Here is a 19,338-nt window from a genome sequence, read left to right on the forward strand (position 1 = left end):
TGTTAATTACACCTGCTGTTTCCTGGCCTCCTCCCTTCTAGCGCTTCCCTGGCTTCCCGACCTTCACTAGGAAAAGAGCATCAAAGAACCTAAGCCCCACCCCCGTACCAGCAATCTCCCGCCTGCCCCCTATCCCGCCTGCGCCGTTTACTCTTCTCGCCCCACCCTCTCCCTGGGCGGAGCCATCAGGGAGCAGGCGCAGGTCCGCCCCCTCGCGCTCCTCCTCCGCCGGGCCCGCCCCTCAGGTTTAGTACCGCCTCTTTCGTGTTTCTTGGCGGAGCGATCTGCAGGTGGGAGCGCGAGACCAACCCAGTAACGAGTCCACTGAGGGGAACACCAGGCATTGAGGTATCTCTGCGAGTGAAACAAGGTTTGGGGCGGGAGCGGCACATCTCTTGAGTCTGTGCCCCGGGACGGAGAAATGAGGGCCTTCACAACAGCCCGAGGTCACTACTCCCTTCTGCTGTGGCGTCAGCCAAGGGGACGTTTCTTTGAGGCTCCGTCTTCTCAGGGCTCCGTCTGTGACGAGCTCAGGGCACGGCGTGTATCCCCGGTCAGAGCTTAGGTCGTGACAGGTGCCGTACGTCGGAACTCGGTCTGAGACGGAGCCCCTGCCAGACTGTATGGCTGAGTTCAAGTGTCAGGCAGTCCAACATCGTGAATAGTTTTCTCTGTGAGGAACTCCTCCTGTTTTGTAGTACATTATTTTAAAGTTAACTGTTTTCATTTTAAAGCTCCTGACATGCGCTGTGTGGGTCGCTGTACAGTGAGGAGAGAATAGTGTCAGGTGTGATCTCTGTCCTTAAGGAGGGAGTTTCCAGGCTTCCTGTCAGTAGCTGGGCCAGCACGGGTGACAGGAATGAAGTGTTGAAAGTGCTTGGTTCTGGGTCAGGCAGTCCTGGGTTCAGATCCTACCTCTGCCACTTCCTATCCGTGCGTCCTCAGGCAAGTCATTTACCCTCTCAGGGCTTTAATTTCTCCTATATAAAAAGGGCAAAGTAGGGTCATTGTGAAAGTTGAATAAAATTACATGTCACCTAGTATGCCACCTGTCATGAAATAGGTGTGAGTTATGTGAATTAGGTCACTTTGGAGAGGCCTTGCTGGGAGACAAGGTGACCTGAGTCCTCCTGAAGTCTTGATGGGATTTTTAGGTGGAACCGACCTTGCAGAATGGGAAGAGAACTGATGCTTATTAACCATTGCCAACGTGCCGAATGACATGCTGGGCAGTTGATCTATATTGTCTCATGAGCTCTTCAGCCATCAGCCAGGTGCTTTCAGCCCCACTACCATTAGCATCAGCTTCTCTAACAGGGGCTAAGCTGTAAGTGATGTAAAGTAGAGAACCAGGGTTGGGTTTTTATATGGAGCTGGACCCGCTGAAGACCTGCACACCCCACGTTTCCAACTTATTCCACATCAGTTCTTCCCTCACAGAGATCCAGAGGGAAATTGGGTTCTTTTTTTTTTTCTTTTTTCTTTTTTTTTTCTTCCATTTTTCTAAAGCTGGAAACAGGGAGAGACAGTCAGACAGACTCCCGCATGCGCCCGACCGGGATCCACCCTGCACGCCCACCAGGGGGCGACGCTCTGCCCATCAGGGGGCGATGCTCTGCCCATCCTGGGCGTCGCCATGTTGCGACCAGAGCCACTCCAGCGCCTGAGGCAGAGGCCACAGGGCCATCCCCAGCGCCCGGGCCATCTTTGCTCCAATGGAGCCTTGGCTGCGGGAGGGGAAGAGAGAGACAGAGAGGAAAGTGCGGCGGAGGGGTGGAGAAGCAAATGGGCGCTTCTCCTGTGTGCCCTGGCCGGGAATCGAACCTGGGTCCTCCGCACGCTAGGCCGACGCTCTACTGCTGAGCCAACCGGCCAGGGCCGGAAATTGGGTTCTTGACTTGGATTGGAAGCCTGTTTTAGTTCTCTAGAAGATTTTAACAGTTAGAGTGCCTGGCAAGCGATCATCTCTTGAAGTCAGATTGCATGAAGCTGTACCACGGCAGAAACTCTGTGAACAGGAGCTGATGGATTCCAGCACATGCTTCCGAAGTGCATAGTAATCTAGTAACTTGATTCCTTTTGCATCCTCTTTATGGGTGCTCATATGATCTTCCTGAGACACTGTTCTCATCATTTTCTTTTTTTTTCTTTTTTTATTTTTTATTTATTCATTTTAGAGAGGAGAGAGAGGACAGAGAGAGAGGGGGGAGGAGCTGGAGGCATCAACTCCCACATGTGCCTTGACCAGGCAAGCCCAGGGTTTCGAACCGGCGACCTCAGCATTTCCAGGTCGACGCTTTTATCCACTGCGCCACCACAGGTCAGGCTGTTCTCATCATTTTCTATCTCTACTCAGAAACCTTGGTGAGCTTCATTGCCTACTATATAGAGTTTGGACTAACCTCCCTGTGACCCACTCAAAACAAACTACTTTTTCTTATTCAAACGCTCCATGCATTTTTCCTTTGCTTATATTCCCGCTTTCAGAAGTTCCCTGCTCCTTCTCATCTTTCAAGGCCCATGTCTCATGTGATCTGTCAGTGACACTTCTCTAAAGCCCCTGCTGGATTAGTTGCCCCTTCTCATCTTCTGTAGCAAAGGACACAGCTCGAATATAGCACTGTTCACTCTCTGCCTTGGGGTACATCATTTCAGATGCACTCTGAGTGCATTGGTGGCAAGTGACTATATCTGTTTCATCCCTCCTCTGCTGGGCACATAGTAGGCCTCTGTAGTGTTTGTGGGTTGGATGAGTCAGTGAAATTTTTTATTTACTCGCTTTGGTTTTTGTTCTATGAGCTTTCAGGTTCAGAGTGGGCCTCTGTGGTTTTCCTTCCCTTTGTGCCTAAGGAGAGCCCCTGGTATAGACTGATTATGCCCTAATTACAGACCTCAGTGGCAAGAAAGTGCAGGTATTCTGCACAAGAAAGAATTCTTCTTTGCTGCTGTTGTTTTCAGGCTCTTGTCTTGACTTTGCTGTGAGTTTTGTTGGAAGGGAGGTGGTGCTCTCTTCAGGGACCTGCATTGAGTATGATACAGTTCACAAACGGGAAAGCGCACAGGTGTTTTACTAAACAGTTGTCCTGTCCTTGGCCTTGGCCCCTTCCATCTGGGACCAGCAGCTACACATTCATATTTTTCCTTGACAACAGCTTCAGCATATGGAACAGAAAAGGCTCTTTGTTGTTCAAGAAAAATATACATCATTGAAAGTAGAAGGGGCAAAGGAACCATCTGGTTCTACCTCTTTACTTTTACACAAACGGAAAGGCCCAGATCAGGATTGCACAAAGAATCAGTAAGTGGTGGAAATAGACTGGAAGCAAGAAGTCCTGGCTCTTTGTTTTTTCCAGTCTAACTATTAATATAGCTAACATTTATTGAGTGCTTACTATGTGACAGATACTATTTACTGGTAAGTGCTTTATACAGGGTGGGGCAAAAGTAGGTTAATAGTTGTGACTACTTGAAACACAGAGTTTATTCTTGTATTATTACTTATTTTATTATATTATTTTCAATGTGAACAACTGTAAAACCTGCTTTTGCTCCACCATGTATGTAACATCTCAAAATTCTTATTTTATAAATTTGGAAACAAGCAGGTAGAAATTATTCAGATCTACTTAGGATTCTACAACTCTGTTTTTTTTTTGTTTGTTTGTTTGTTTTACAGAGACAGAGAGTCAGAGAGGGATAGACAGGGACAGACAGACAGGAACAGAGAGATGAGAAGCATCAATCATTGGTTTTTCGTTGTGCATTGCAACATCTTAGTTGTTCATTGATTGCTTTCTCATATGTGCCTTGATTGTGGGGCTTCAGCAGACCGAGTAACCCCTTGCTCGAGCCAGCGACCTTGGGTCCAAGCTGGTGAGCTTTTGCTCAAACCAGATGAGCCCGCGCTCAAGCTGGCGACCTCGGGGTCTCAAACTTGGGTCCTCTGCATCCCAGTCTGATGCTCTATCCACTGCACCACTGCCTGGTCAGGCGACACAACTCTGGTTTTTAATATGGTTTTAATGGCAGTCATCCCATAACCAGCTGAGTGGAACAGTTCTCCAAAGAGCCTGCTCCCAAGTCCCCCTACCTGTGAAAGAGTGCTGTCCTCCCAGTTATATCCTGGAAGGATTCATGGGAGCAATCCAGAGTGTGTTGAAAGGAATGAAGCAAGCTGACATGGGTATTAGAGGATCTTAGTTTAGGAACATTAGTATACTTTTAAAATTGCATGTTTATCAAGTCAGGCGATAAATGTAGAGTTTTAAAGTAAACTTAGTCCAGAACCTTTCTTTAAAGATTCCCAGTCAAGGGTGGCAAGATTCCATTTGATAGACAAATATTGAAGTCTTGCAAGTACAAGACCCTGCTATTGAGAACTATACACAGGAAAACCTCACATTTCCTGTCCTCCTTTAAGTAACTGTCTTCATAGAGCCTTCTCCCTCCAGTGTAGTTGGGAAGATAGATAAGGACATAAATAACTGAAATCAGACTGACTGTGGTAAATGCAGTAAAAGAATGTAAACAAAGTGGGAGTTTGGGAGAAGGAGAAATCAATCCCAACACGACCAAAGGGGGTCCAGAGAAGGATTCCTAAAGGTGAAAAATTTATGTTGAGCCTTAGAGAAAGTTAATTCCTGTGAGAAAGGAGCTGCTTGATCAGAGGCCTAGAAGTAGAAATGAAATGAATGTGTGTGTGTGTTTTGGGAAAGAGGAATGGATTTGCTGAGGAGTGAAAATAAGCTGAAGTGGTGGTTTGTGCCCAAAATGTAGAAAAGGGAGTGGGAAGAACACTGACATTACCGAGTGCCTGCTCTGCTTTGTGGCTTGCAATATGTTAGATGCTTTAGACACTGTAATTTAATTAATCCTCACAATCCCGTAATATGGGGATATTTATCCCCAATTTAAAAATGAAAAAACCAGATCTCCGAAAGATTAAAATGACTTGCCCAAGGTCAAGTGGCTAGGAAGTATCAGAGCTCAGTCCACCCCTACAAGTATTAGATTCAAAGACCTATATTCTTTCTTCCGTTGTGCTACAAGGCTCCACAGGCCATGACTAGGGCGCTGTTTACCTTGGCTGCAGAATGGAGGCTAGACTAAAACAAAGAGGTCCCAGAACGGGAACATCAGTGAGAACGCTGTTGGAATAGTTCAGTTCAGGTTAAACTGGGAAAGATTGACCTACATGGAAAATGCCTGGTCTAGGGCTGCTTGATTGTTTTAATATATGAGCATTATGGCAGCTCCTGTAGTACCATAAATCCGTGTATTTCTGTTCTTAGCTAGTAGGATCTTAGAACCAGTTCATAGAGGCTTCTGGCAGCCTTGTAGTTCAGGCATAGGTGCTAATGTGAGATTAGCTATTCATTAAAAAAGTGTCCAGGGAGGCCTGACCAGGCAGTGGCGCAGTGGATAGAGCGTCGGACTGGGATGCGGAGGACCCAGGTTTGAGACTCCAAGGTCGCCAGCTTGAGCACAGGCTCATCTGGTTTGAGAAAAACTCACCAGCTTGGACCCAAGGTCGCTGGCTCGAGCAAGGGGTTACTCAGTCTGCTGAAGGCCCGCAGTCAAGGCACATATGAGAAAGCAATCAATGAACAACTAAGGTGTCGCAACGAAAAACTGATGATTGATGCTTCTCATCTCTTTCTCCATTCCTGTCTGTCTGCCCCTCTCTCTGACTCTCTCTCTCTCTGAAAAAAAAAAAAAAAAAAAAAAGTGTCCAGGGAGGGACTCATTTGGAACATACTATTCCTTCATTTTCTTACCCTCAAATTCAACAAGAATGTATAATAGAGGAAAGAGTACTATATAGTACTTGGAATCAAGAGGCTGGCATTCAAGTCCTGGCTCTAACTCATTATCATCTGTGAGTCCACAATCTCAGCTTCTTTCTCTGTAATATGGGGGTTTTTTGGGTTCACTTCTGAGCTCTCTTTTCTTGCTAATGTCATGTGTTAAGAAGTTGCTCTTCCTGGCCTCGGGCAGTATAAGGAAGTAGCTGAAAATGTGAATCTGGATTCAGAGAAACTAAGGTTTAAATTCTAGCTTCTCATCCTTCTTATAGTGAGATAGTAGTTAGGTATGTAGACTCTGCCTGGGTTTTAGCCCTGGCTCTATCACTTGCTAGCTATGTGACTTTGGCAAGTTATTTAACCTTCCTGGGTCTCAGTTCTTTCATCTGTAAAGTGGATGTGAAATGGGAATACAGATATTACCTATCTCATGGGGTTGTTGTGAGGATTGAGATAACTTTCAGGCGTCCCCAAACTACGGCCCGTGGGCTGCAATGCGGCCCCCTGAGGCCATTTATCCGGCTCCCGGCTCCCGCCGCACTTCCAGAAGAGGCACCTCTCTCATTGGTGGTCAGTGAGAGGAGCACTGTATGTGGGAGCCCTCCAATGGTCTGAGGGACAGTGAACTGGCCCCCTGTGTAAAAAGTTTGGGGACCCTTGAATATTAAGCATTTAGCACAGTGCCTGGTATAGGTGTTTAGTGAACATTAGCTTTAATGGCAATAATATTAACAATTATTATTTATGCCCAGTTAGACATTGTTTTTATAGAATCTTTACTTATTAGGGCATTTTCCCTACTGTCTTACTCTGACACTGTTGCCTTCTCTTTCTTCCTATTGCCCCATCAGGAAACTTTGAAATACTAGATTGTTCATCACAGGATTACGAAGCATGACATGTAGAAAAGTTCCTGTATGAAAAGGGTCAATACAAAGTCTTTTGGCCCATTAGAAAATTTTACCTGACTTGTGGTTATCCACCTCTCTCCACAGGAAACAGGAACAGAGCCACATACTTATTCCCTTTTGCACAGCCTTCAACAAAAGTGCTAAGCAAGACCTTCCAGTTCACTTACCAAAAAGTACAATAACGGTATCTCTGGAAAAGTGGTGCCTAATTTGGTTTTTCTTCCTCTCCTCCTTAAATCCTAGCATTAACTTAAGCCATTTTTTCTTGTTTCATTTTTCATGAATATGGAAAAGTTTCTTCTGATTATAAAGGGAAGATGAGGTCAAGATTTTCTCATGAGAACCTTTTGTGTACTTAAAGCCAGAATTGAGTTAGGCTTCATCTTCTCTTCTCCAGGCTAAACAGCCTTGGTTTCTTTTACCTCACTCTTAAAACCTATTTTCCGTTGCTTGGATCCCATTGGTCATGCTTCTTTTCTTTCTCTTCAGTTTTTTTCTACTTCTTGGCAATAACCCAGACTGTGCTTACTTAGTCTGCTAATAAAAGTCCAACTAAAGCAGTTTAAGGCAAGAAAAACTTCAGATGTTTCTTTCTCTTCATTTATTCACATTTATTGTTTGCCTCGTGCCAGGCCCTATGTTAGGTATAGGGACCTGGAAATGAATTAGACATAGTTTCCACCCTGCCCCTTGCTCACAGTCTAGGGGGAGATGTTGAATTAAAATTTTGCCCAAGCATGGGAAACTGGAACTTGTTGAGGGCAGTTCACTAGGAACAGTCTATTTTGCCTGAACTGTAGGTCAAGACTTCTGTAGAGGAGCAGTAAGTCATAATGCAAGATGGACGCTCTGGAACAAGTTGTGGAGGCCCTGAGTGACAGCACAGAAGCTTGGGGTTCCAGAAGCAGCACATACAGCATTTGAGCAAGGAAGCGACAGGCTCAAATCTGGCTTTTTGGACCATGGACAGGGATACCACAGCCTTAATCTTATTTGTCCACCACTGACGTTTTCTGTCTTGAAAGTGATATGATGGATCCCTTATTTATATACTTATTTTTTTGTTTGTTTGTTTGTGTCTTTTTTGCTCTAAGACTTCTATAGAAAAACTAGTTCTTGGGCTCTGGAGAACTTTTATTCCCTCTACAGCAGGAACTTTATAAAGAATTAAGAGAGAATTGGGTCCCCAACCTGTATAAGACCCAGCAGCAGGCCAATCTGTGTTGGTTTGGTCTGGCTACGTTCACCCTTCCTCAGCCCTATGCCAACAAGAGGTACAAGAATAAGAAAAGGATTCCAGGGCTCATCTGGGTATTTGGTAAAGAATGCTAAGAAGATGCAGGCAATATGAGAATCAGAAGTTCTTGTTCAGGAGGAAAAGAGGCTCAAAGAAATTTAGAATGTTGCCAGAAGAAATCAGGGCCAACCAAGCACTTAGAGCCTGCATCATGTATCTGAAAACCTCCACATTCTATCTCTTAGCCTTTGTACTTTGCTAATAGTTTATTCCCTCATGTTGTCTAACTGTGGTTTACAGAGTACTTTGACCACAACTGATCTGGCAAGCCATATCCCAAGCTTGACTAATAGTTACTATTTATTTAGCACATACTACAGTATATGTCAGGCACTGTGCCATGAACTGGACCTATATTAGCTCATTTAATTTTCACAACAACTCTGTGATGTAAATGTTATTGCCCCCATTTTATAGAAGATGAGAGTAAAGCACAGAGGAGTTAAGTATTATGTCCAAGGCTACCTTACTAGTATATGGTAAGACCAAAATCAGAATCTGGGCCCTAATGGCTCAAAAGCCCAAGTGCTTCCTACCTCCCAGCCCTAGAGTGGCTCCAAACAGCAGAATAGCACAAAGTCTGTAAAAGGAAGTCTGAGGGTTATTTTTATGATAGACTGCTAAAGGTGGAACAGGGTGTGTGTATGTGTATCTGTGTATGTAGAGGAATGGAGTTGTAAGGAAGGGAAATAGCTGGGTTGGCAAACTTGCCTGCAGGCCATTTCTGGCTCACTACCAGTTTTCATACAGACCACAAGGTAAGAATGTGGTTTACGTTTTTAAATGGTTAAGGGGATGGGGAATCAAAAGAAGATTAATATTTTGTGTCATGAAAATTCAGATTTCAGTATCCATAAATATTTATTGAAATTCAGCCATAATCACTCATTTACATGTTATCTATGGCTGCTCTTTCCCTACAAAGGCAAAATTGAATAGTTGTGACAGAGACCATCTAATACACAAACTCTAAAATAGTTACTATTTGACGGTTTACAGCCAAATTTGCCAACCCCTACGATAGACAACAAGAAGGGACCAAGGAGTTTAATACTGTGGTAAGACGAAAGACAAAGAACCTGACCAGGTGGTTGCACAGTGGATAGAGTGTGGCCTGGAATGCTGAGGCCCCAGGTTTGAAACCCCAGGGTTGCCAGCTTGAGTACGGACTCATCGGCTTGAGTACAGGCTCACCAGCTTGAGTGTGGAGTCACCAGCTTAAGCGTGAGATCATAGATATAACCCCATGGTCACTGGCTTGAGCCCAAAGATCACTGGCTTAAAGCCCAAGGTCACTGGCTTGAGCAAGGGGTCACTTGCTTTGCTGGAGTCCCCTGATCAAGGCACATGTGAGAAAGCAATCAATGAACAACTAAGGTGCCTCAGTGAGGAACTGATGTTTCTCATTGCTCTCCCTATCTCCCTCTCTTTCTCTCTCTCTCTCTCTCTCTCAAATAAAAAAATAAAGACTAAAGGCAAAGAGGTGGAATTCAAAATTGTCTTTGAAAGTGTTGGGGCCATAGGAGAAAGAGTATAACCTGAGCTTCTTTGGGCCCTGGAAATAGTTTCCTTGGGCCACAGAGATTTGTTTAGGAATAAAAATATAATAGGAAGGGTTATTCTGTGTGATAACATTCTCTATTGGACAATAAAGAAATATTTAGTGGATGAAGTAATTTCATTCAGATATTTACTAGATCCCTGTTTTGGTTCTAGATACTGTTAAATGCTGGAAATACATAGATGAAAAAGATAATGCCCCTGCCTTTGGAGAACTTATGGCCTAGTGGGAGAGCCACATATCCATGTGGATAGCTACCTTATAATGTTCTAATAGCATATTGTGGGTTCAGCTAAATGCTGGATGAAGTGTAAAAGAGTTAGGAGCTGCTTCTGTAATTTGTGAAAGGCCTTGAAAAAAGAATAGGTACAATTCTTCAAAGAGCTGTGTAGCGGGCTGAAGGAAAGTCTGACAATATGAATATTTGGAGTTTATGAGATTGGAAGAGAAAGAGACATGAGAGGTTCTGTTGCTGGGCGACTGGCAGAATGATATAATCTGATGGAGAAGGGAAAAGAGGAAGGATGGGGCTGGAGATGAGTTCAGCTAGGGGCACCTGATTTGAGGAAATGGTAAAACACATCCGCTTCCAGTTAGAAAACCTTTTTAGAAATTTTGGCACAAGGTTCTCAGAATTCAGATTTAATCTGCATTTGCAGAGCTTTTCCATTGGGAAAAGGAGAAGTACACATTTGTGTTGTAGAGAAACTCACAAATCTACTTTGACACAAGATAACTAGAGCCACGAGATTAAAAATAGCAGTGGACAGCCCGACCAGGCGGTGGCGCAGTGGATAGAGCGTTGGACTGGGATGTGGAAGGACCCAGGTTCGAGACCCCGAGGTTGCAAGCTTGAGCACGGGCTCATCTGGCTTGAGCAAAAGCTCACCAGCTTGGACCCAGGGGCGCTGGCTCCAGCAAGGGGTTACTCAGTCTGCTGAAGGCCCGCGGTCAAGGCACATATGAGAAATGAGAAAGCAATCAATGAACAACTAAGAAGTCGCAACGCGCAACGAAAAACTAATGATTGATGCTTCTCATCTCTCAGTTCCTATCTGTCTATCCCTCTCTCTCTCTCTGTCTCTGTAAAAAAAAAAAAAAAAAAAAAAAATAGCAGTGGACAGAAAATGAAGCTGACAGATAGAAAACTAGTGCTGATTATGCGTTTAACATAAACCCTTGTTCTTTTTCATACCACCTGCTGTTCTCAGCATGTGCTTTACCTTTCTGGCCCTGTTGCCTCCTGCCTGTGACACTTGGACAACCGAGAAGTGTCAGCTTTTACCCTCTGCATGATACTCCTGAGCAAACAGAGGTGTCCAGATCTGTCATCCAGGTCCAGTATGTCTTTGGTACTGGAATTCCACAGTGGAAACAGATTCTAAAAACTTTTACTCAGACACTTGTTAAGTCATCAAACACTCAATTTCAACATTTTCAAATCCTCAAATGTCTGATTTTAAAGACTGGGGGAATCTTGTATGTATCTACTTACTGGTATAGCACATAGGTTTGGGGAACACTTAGGTTGATCTTTATCGTCTTTGGTTCTTTTAAAGCAGTCAGCATTTTGATATCCTTCCTACTTCTGCTTTTTGAAGATTTTCATGCCAGATGTGATGAAGCAGAGGCTGAACTGAAGCAGAGAACTGAAGAATGTCTGCTACATACAGAGACTGTTGAATCACTTCCGTGGCTGGAAAACAGCAACCCCTTGTCAGAAGCATTATTTTATTTGGAATTTCAAGTTTATAGAGGATTTGTGTTCTAAAAGTTGGGCAAACCTACAGGTAAGATTGGATATGCATTTTACTTAGACTTTTATACTGCTTCAGGTTCAAATTTTCTATTTCCAGAGGAAGGAGTGGGTCAGAGGTTTCAGTATTCATTTGGGCAGCCAGGATTAGCTGGGCTGGCTGGCATGCCTAGGACAGTTACTTAATAGGGAGGAACACATTTCTACAAAATAAAATGGCAGAGAGGCTCATAAGGAAAATTATGCATTAAGTAAAATATTTATTTACTTTTCATTATAAAACAACTATATTGTAACAAAACAAAATACAACAGAAGTATGAAAAGTAAAATTCTGTACCCACCCAATTTTATTCTCCCAAAGTAACCATTGTTAAAATAGCTTGAGATGTATCTTTTCAGGTTTTGGGTTTTTTTTTTTAACTTTTATGTGACATATATGGTGACATTTTAAAGTGTTCTATATAGCATGCTAATCTGAGGTTTTATCAGGCCTGGCAGTTATAAATAATGCCTCATTTGTAGATTGGGTCAGATGAGGTCTGGGTGAGGATGGTCTTAGCCCGATTGGGGAGTTTTCATGCTGTGCTGCTGTGTCATCCTTCATCTGAAGCTTCCCAGTGACACACTGTCTTCCATGGGTCCCCAACCTCAACAAGCTTCCCTTCCTGAATTCTATTCTCCCTTCTTTGATGATCCTGTTGCTCTTAGGGTTATGTGACTTTCATTAATTAACATATATTGAGGGCCTCCTATGTGCCTGGCTGCATACTAGGCCGTAGGGATAGAGGGATTAGACACGGAGGGTAGTAGTAATCTTTGACTCCATCTCCTATTGTTCAGCAGGATCAGTTCTGCTTCTTTCTCTTCTTTTCTGCCTTAGGTATAGACCTTCCTTGCCTTCCTATGGGTTGTTGCAGCAGGTTTACTCCAGCCTCCAGTCCCTCTTAACGTCCAGTTTGTTCTGCACATCACAGGCAGTCTTATGGCCCTAATCCAGCTGTGCCTAGTCCCTCCTGCTGTGAGGAGCAGTGGTTCACAAGTGTGCTCTGCAAGCCTTGCGGGCTCTAGAAACCCTTTAGGAGTATCTATAAGGTCAAAACTATTTTCATAATAATACCAAGACATTGTCTGTTGCTACCAAGCAGCAGTGGACAAGACTGCCTGTGCCTTAGCACAAATCAAGTCAGTGGCACCGAAATATACTAGCAGTCTTTGTGTTCTCACTGCTACACACTTGGGTTTTTTTTTTAAACCTCCATTTTCACTTAAGAATGTCCTCCAGCCAGGCCTGTGGTGGCATAATAGATAGAGTGACAACCTAGAATGCTGAGGTCGCTGGTTCAAAACCCTGGGCTTAACTGGTCAAGCAATGAACAACTAAAGTGAAGCAACTATGAATTAATACTTCTCGCTCCCTGTCTCATTCTTTCCTCCTTCTGTAAAATCTATAAGTAGAAACTTTATTAAAAAAAAAGACTGTCCTTGATTAAACAATAAGAAAAATTAATTTTTTTGAATCTCAACCCTTGAGTATACATCTTTTTTTTTTCTCACTCTTTTTTTTTATTATTCATTTTAGAGAGGAGAGGGAGAGACAGAGAGAGAGAGAGAGAGAGAGAAGGGGGAGGAGCTGGAAGCATCAACTCCCATATGTGCCTTGACCAGGCAAGCCCAGGGTTTCGAACCAGTGACCTCAGCATTTCCAGGTCGACGCTTTATCCACTGCGCCACCACAGGTCAGGCCGAGTATACATCTTTTTAATATAAATATTTTGTGTAACAAAATACAAATGCTCATAAAGCAATTCTGCCTACCAAAGTACCGTGATATTGAGGAAAAGCATGCATGGGATGTTTGAATTGCAAGCTGAACTATCCAGTGGTCATTGTTACTCGAGAGAGTTACTATTAGTGAAGCTGGAATGTAGAGAGGGGCCAAATGTGGGAGGGCCTTGTAGGCCATAAGCTGCAGGGGAACCTGACTTCAGCTTGCCTTTTTCAGCTTTTTATCCTATCCTGCTCACATAAATCCAATCTTTTACTCCTGCTTATTACTTTATTTTTTAAATAAGGATACAATCGACATATGTTTCAGGTATACAAATGATTCAATATTTGTATAAACAGTGTGGGACAAAAGTAAGTTTACAGTTGTTCATATGGAAAAAGACATGCTGGTTATGATTAGTTTAATAGCTTTATTAACTCTGTGTTTTACATACTTACAACTGTAAACCTACCTTTGCCCAACCCTGTATTGTGAAGTGATCACCCCAGTAAGCCAAGCTGACATCTGTCACCATATATAGTTACAGAATTATTTTTTCTTGTGATAAAAATCTACTCTTTTAGCAACTTTCAAATATACAGTACAGTATTACTAACTATAGTCACCTAGCTATACATTACATTCCCATGACTTACTTATTTTATAACTGCACATTCCTACCTTCTGACTCCTGTTATTCATTTCACCTACTCCCCTACTGCCCACCTCTGGCAACCACCAGTTTGTTCCCTGTATCTCTGCGGTAGCTTTGTTCTTTTGTTCTATTGAATAATTTTTTTGATTTCACATATGAGTGAGATTATGTTGTATTTGTCTTTCTCTGACTTATTTCACTTAGCATAATGCCCTCAATGTCTATCCATGTTGTCACAAGTGGCAAGATTTTATTCTTCTTATGTCTGAACAATATTCGTGTGTGTGTGTGTGTGTGTGTGTGTGTGTATGACATTTCTTTTATCCATTTACTTATTGATGGACATTTAAGTTGTTTCCATATCTTGGCTGTTGTAAATAATGTAAATATTGCATTGAATATGGGGGTACATATACCTTTTCAAGTTAGTGTTTTTGTTTTCTTCAGCTAAATACCCAGAAGTGGAATTGCTGGATCATATGGTGATTCTGTTGTCCTGCTTGGCATTTCTTAAACATATACTTTCTTTACACTTCCTGCCCTTTCTCTTGTCATCCCTTCTACCAGAAGATGCAGTGACAGATCTGAAGGCTGCTTGTGATCCCAGAATCAGAGCAGGGGAAGAAGATGGACCTGAATCTAGACCTTTTGCCTCCGAAAATCTTACTATCCTAGCCCTGTTTGAGGCCTGTTGTGAATCACCACCCTGCTGGCACCTGGCAGGCCTCAGATTTCTTTACTGTAGTTGAGTGAGACACTGCAATCTGCATAATGCTTCCCAGCCTTACTATACACAGGACTCATGGGGAAAACCTGTGAAATACCTTAGCCCTGGAATCACACGTACAGACTGTCATTTGATTGAGCTGATTTCACAGGTGGCTCCTCTCATCCATCATGCACTAAGTTTGACTAGCTTCTGTTTGAGTTAACCATTATCTGTGACCTTGTCCCCTATGTTGTAATGATATCATCAGAAACCAAATCAGCCATCTAATAGGTCTGGCAGGAAAAGAATGTGGCCTTGTACTTGATACAAGAACTGCCATGAAATAATCTGGTTGGGTGGGTTTGTAGCTCATCTGACATAATGTGCCAAAACACAAAATACAAAGCTATCTCAGAGCAAGAAGAAACTTCTGATAAATTAGCCTTCAGATTAATACAATAATGATAAAGTGGTAATCATGCCCTTGTATTTATATTAGCTAGAGCAATGCTGACCCAACCTTTTTGACGTCATAGCCTGCATAGAAAGTGATACTGTTCAGCCTGACCAGGTGGTGGCACAGTGTATAGAGCATTGGACCAGGATGCAGAGGACACAGGTTCTAAACCCCAAAGTCATCAGCGTGAGCGCAGGCTCATCTAGATTGAGCAGGACTCACCAGCTTGAGCCAAAGGTTGCTGGCTTGAGCAAGGGATCACTTGGTCTGCTGTAGCCCCTCGGTCAAGGCACATATGAGAAAGCAGTCAATGAACAACTAAGGTGCCGCAACAAAGAATTGATGCTTCTCATCTCCCTCCCTGTCTGTCTGTCCTTATCTGTCCCTCTCTCTGTCTCTTTATCTCTCTGTCTCTGTCACTAAAAAAGAAAAAAGACAGAAAGTGATACTGTTCAGCCTGATGTGAGTGTCACTATCTTATTCATAGCAGCACATCAGTAAGGAATCTCTGGTTAAGGTTTAAGGTTTCTAAAAAAAAAAAATTCTTATTGATATCTGGATAACTGGCTGCCTTTCAGCATTAATGTTTAAATATAATGTAATAGTTTAGTTTGAATTCTAAGCCAGACTATCTAGATTTAAATCTTTGCTCTGCCACTTACTAACTGTGTGACCATAGGCAAATTACTTAATCTCTTTGTTCCTCAGTTTCTTCATCTGTAAAATGTGGCCGTAATTATACTTACCTCATAGAGTTGTGAAGGTTATAGAAGTTAGTATATATAAAATGTGGTATTTGTAAAGTGCTTAGAACATTGCCTGTATATTGTAAGCACCATATAAGCATGTGTGCCATAACTACTTGTAGTAGTAGGTTTATTTTAACTGCTATTATACTGCTTCAGAGAAAAAATGTTCTGGGCTCAGTCTCTCCAGGCCTCTCCTAATCGACTCCTCCTCTGCCTCACATTTCTTAGTCTTGGCCTGTTCCTTAAGAGTGTCCATCCCCCTTCCTTTCATTGCCTCAGTTTTCTTTTGTTTTCTGTTTCCATTTGTTTGGGGGCTCTCAGCCAGCTGATAACTGAGAAAACTGTTGAATCAATAATTATACTCATCAGCTTGCTGTCACCTCTATTCCTTCTCTAGAAAGCTCTTGTGACTGAGGGAAATAAGTCTTACAGAATGGGAAGAGGAGTGAGTGCTACTTTGAACAGTAGCATGACTGGCAGAGGAGCATGAGCCGAGCTAGCCCAACTGTTAGCAAAGTCTCGTTCTTTGTGGGATGTGGGAAAACGATCATCTAATATCACATACCAGATGTAGGAACTGGTTAGTTCTTTGTCAGCTCTACCAAAATATGGAGAACAGAGCTGGTGACTGTGGAGCCACTGTGGCTCATAAGACTTCACGGAGAAATGATACAGTTCTTTCAAAAGGTGGGCCTTGGGGTTAGCTATGGGAAGAGCAGTGGATCAGTACTTGCATGTCAGGAATATCTGTTGCCTTTGTAGTCCCGCCTGGTGAGACTCCTCATCTGCTTTGTGAGTTCTCTGAGGCCCTCTCCGCATGCAGGAGCTAGGTTGGTTGTTGGATCTGTATCTTTAACAGCCGTTATGCTAGCAGTAAAATCAATACTTGTTGATTAACAGATTTTACAAAGAAAGAAGAAAGTGCATTCCTACTCTTATGTTAATGGAGGAAACAAGATAAACTTATGCCTAGAAATAGAAACATTTATTATGATTGATGATGATGATAATACTATGATAGTGAGACCACATATGCTCTGCTTCTGCTTACCCCTTCAGCCAGTTTGCCATCACTCCCCGCATACTCTGCCCCAGCTAGCCTGACCATTTACAGCGGTGCTGACCAGCCGTGCTGCCTCTCCTTCCGGCCATGGCACATGCACTTCCTCTGTCTCTCTCCCCAGCCCCTACCCTGGCCAGTTCTGAGTCATCCTTCAGGATGAGTCCTTAGCTGTCCCTCCCAGACTGAGTTAGATGCCTCTCTTCTGCTCCATAGCACCTGATATGCCCTGTCACAGCACTTTTCCCATTGTATAGAAATTGTTTTATATGTTTGTGGTTTAAATTCCATAAGGACAGAAAATATGTCTTCTCTTGTATTCTCACTGTCCTGTATTGGACAGTTAGTAGGTGCTCTGTAAATGCAGTATAGGGGGAATTAATAAGTCAATAATGCTTTCACTTCTAGGTTCTTATTTGATCCTCACAACAGCCTTGTGATGTAAGCAGCCCAGGCCTTACTGTGATCTCATTTTGTATATGAAGGTGCTCATACTCAGAGAAGCTAAGCAACTTGCCAAAGCTCATGCAGAGAGCCAGGATTTAAACTGGGTGTCTCTCAGACTTGAATATCCAATCTACTGTTTTATTTTTACATTTTTCCTTTTAAAAAATAGCATTGGAGACCTGTGGCGGCGCAGTGGATAAAGCGTCGACCTGGAATGCTGAGGTCACTGGTTTGAAACCCTGGGCTTGCCAAGTCAAGGCACATATGATAAGCAACTATTACTACAAATTGATGCTACCCACTTCTCTCCCCTTCTCTCTCTCCTCTCTCTAAAATCAATAAATAAAATCTTTAAAAATAATAATAATTTAAAAATAAAAATAGCATTGAAAAGATAAATTTTAAAATAGTATTTGTTCTTTTTTTTTTTTTAATTCATTTTAGAGAGGAGAGACAGAGAGAGAGAGGAGAGACAGAGAGAAGGGGGAGGAGCTGGAAGCATCAACTCCCATATGTGCCTTGACCAGGCAAGCCCAGGGTTTCGAACCGGCGACCTCAGCATTTCCAGGTCGATGCTTTATCCACTGCGCCACCACAGGTCAGGCTTGTTCTTTTTTAAGATTATAAAATGTCTTCAAGGCACTGTATTCCTAAAACATTTTTCTTCACCAAATGTAGAATTCTGATACGGAGAAATCTAGATAAGGTTTTTTAAAATGTATAATCAGATTCTAAATGTCAATGTGCATTGGAGAAAAATTTGTATTTTATTGAAAAATAAAATGTGGCCTGACCTGTGGTGGCACAGTGAAAAGCATCGACCTGGAATGATGAAGTCACCAGTTTGAAACCCTGGGCTGCCAGGTCAAGGGACATATGGGAGTTGATGCTGCCTGCTCCTCCCCCCCCCTTCTCTTTAAAATGAATAAAGAAAGTATAGAAAAGAAAAGAAAAATAAAATGTAGCCTGACCAGGTCATGGTACATTGGATAGAGCGTCGACCTGGGGCACTGAGGACCCTGGTTCGAAACGCCGAAGTCACCGGCTTAGTGTGGGCTCATCTGGCTGGAGTGCAGGCTCACTAGCTTGAGTGTGGGGTCACCGGCTTGAGCATGGGATCATAGACACTACCCCATAGTCACTGGCTTGAGCCCAAAGGTCACTGGTTTGAAGGCCAAGTTCTCTGGCTTGAGCAAGGGGGCTCACCTAGAGCCCCCCAGTCAAAGCACATATGAGAAGCAATCAATGAACAACTGAAGTAATGCAACTACAAGTTGATGTTTCTAATCCTTCTCCCTTCCTGTCTCTCTGTGTGTCTCTCTCTCTCGTTTACAAAAAAAAAGTGACTGAAATAATAATAGCATAAAAAGTAATAAATTTTATTGTGTACAATTTGGAGAATACTGAAAAATATGAAGAAAGTAAAAATCACCCCAGCATTCAGAGAAAACTACTACAGGTTAGAAATGACCTGGACTTGGGAGGGCAGCATTGAGTTTGAATCCTAGGACCACTAATTAGATGGTTGGCATTTGGTAAATAATTTAACCTCTTAGTCTCAGTTTCCTTGCTTGAAATATGGTAAAATATTTACCTTTTAGTATTATTGTAAGAGTTAAAGTATGTAAATGCCTGACTTGGTGTCTGGCACATAGTATGTACTCTTTCAAATTGTAGTAATAGTAACATTTTTGTGTATTTCTGTATCATCTCTCTGCTACACTGTTGTGTGTGTATACATGTATGGTTTTTTTTTGTTTGTTTGTTTTTTACAGAGGCAGAGATAGACAAGGACAGACAGACAGGAACGGAGAGAGATGAGAAGCATCAATCATTAGTTTTTCGTTGCGCGTTGCGACTTCTTAGTTGTTCATTGATTGCTTTCTCATATGTGCCTTGACCGCAGGCCTTCAGCAGATCGAGTAACCCCTTGCTGGAGCCAGCGACCTTGGGTCCAAGCTGGTGAGCTTTTTGCTCAAGCCAGATGAGCCCGCGCTCAAGCTGGCGACCTCGGGGTCTCGAACCTGGGTCCTTCTGCATCCCAGTCTGATGCTCTATTCACTGCGCCACCACCTGGTCAGGCTACATGTATGTTTTTTGAAGCATGTTTATAGTAAGTATATCATTGGTTCCTCACAGGATTGCTGGAAAAGGCAGGTATT

At 42.9% G+C, this 19,338-nt stretch overlaps 1 protein-coding gene across 7 annotated transcripts in view; it reads left to right on the forward strand.

Moving 5' to 3' along the window:
• The first annotated feature begins 234 nt into the window (after positions 1–234).
• Positions 235–19,338, forward strand: part of MKNK1 (MAPK interacting serine/threonine kinase 1) — a 49,327-nt gene continuing 30,223 nt past the window's right edge. For 3 of the 7 annotated variants that reach the window (XM_066269281.1, XM_066269287.1, XM_066269289.1), the window contains exons 1-2: positions 235–348; positions 11,175–11,363. The gene's annotated coding sequence lies outside the window, so the exon portion shown is untranslated. Of the gene's footprint in view, positions 349–2,300; positions 2,321–6,799; positions 6,900–11,174; positions 11,364–17,650; positions 17,775–19,338 lie in introns of those variants that run through there. The other 4 variants (XM_066269283.1, XM_066269284.1, XM_066269285.1 and 1 more) reach the window with 4 other exon arrangements.

Source organism: Saccopteryx bilineata, chromosome 3 (assembly GCF_036850765.1).
Source record: "Saccopteryx bilineata isolate mSacBil1 chromosome 3, mSacBil1_pri_phased_curated, whole genome shotgun sequence".
NCBI lineage: Eukaryota > Metazoa > Chordata > Mammalia > Chiroptera > Emballonuridae > Saccopteryx > Saccopteryx bilineata.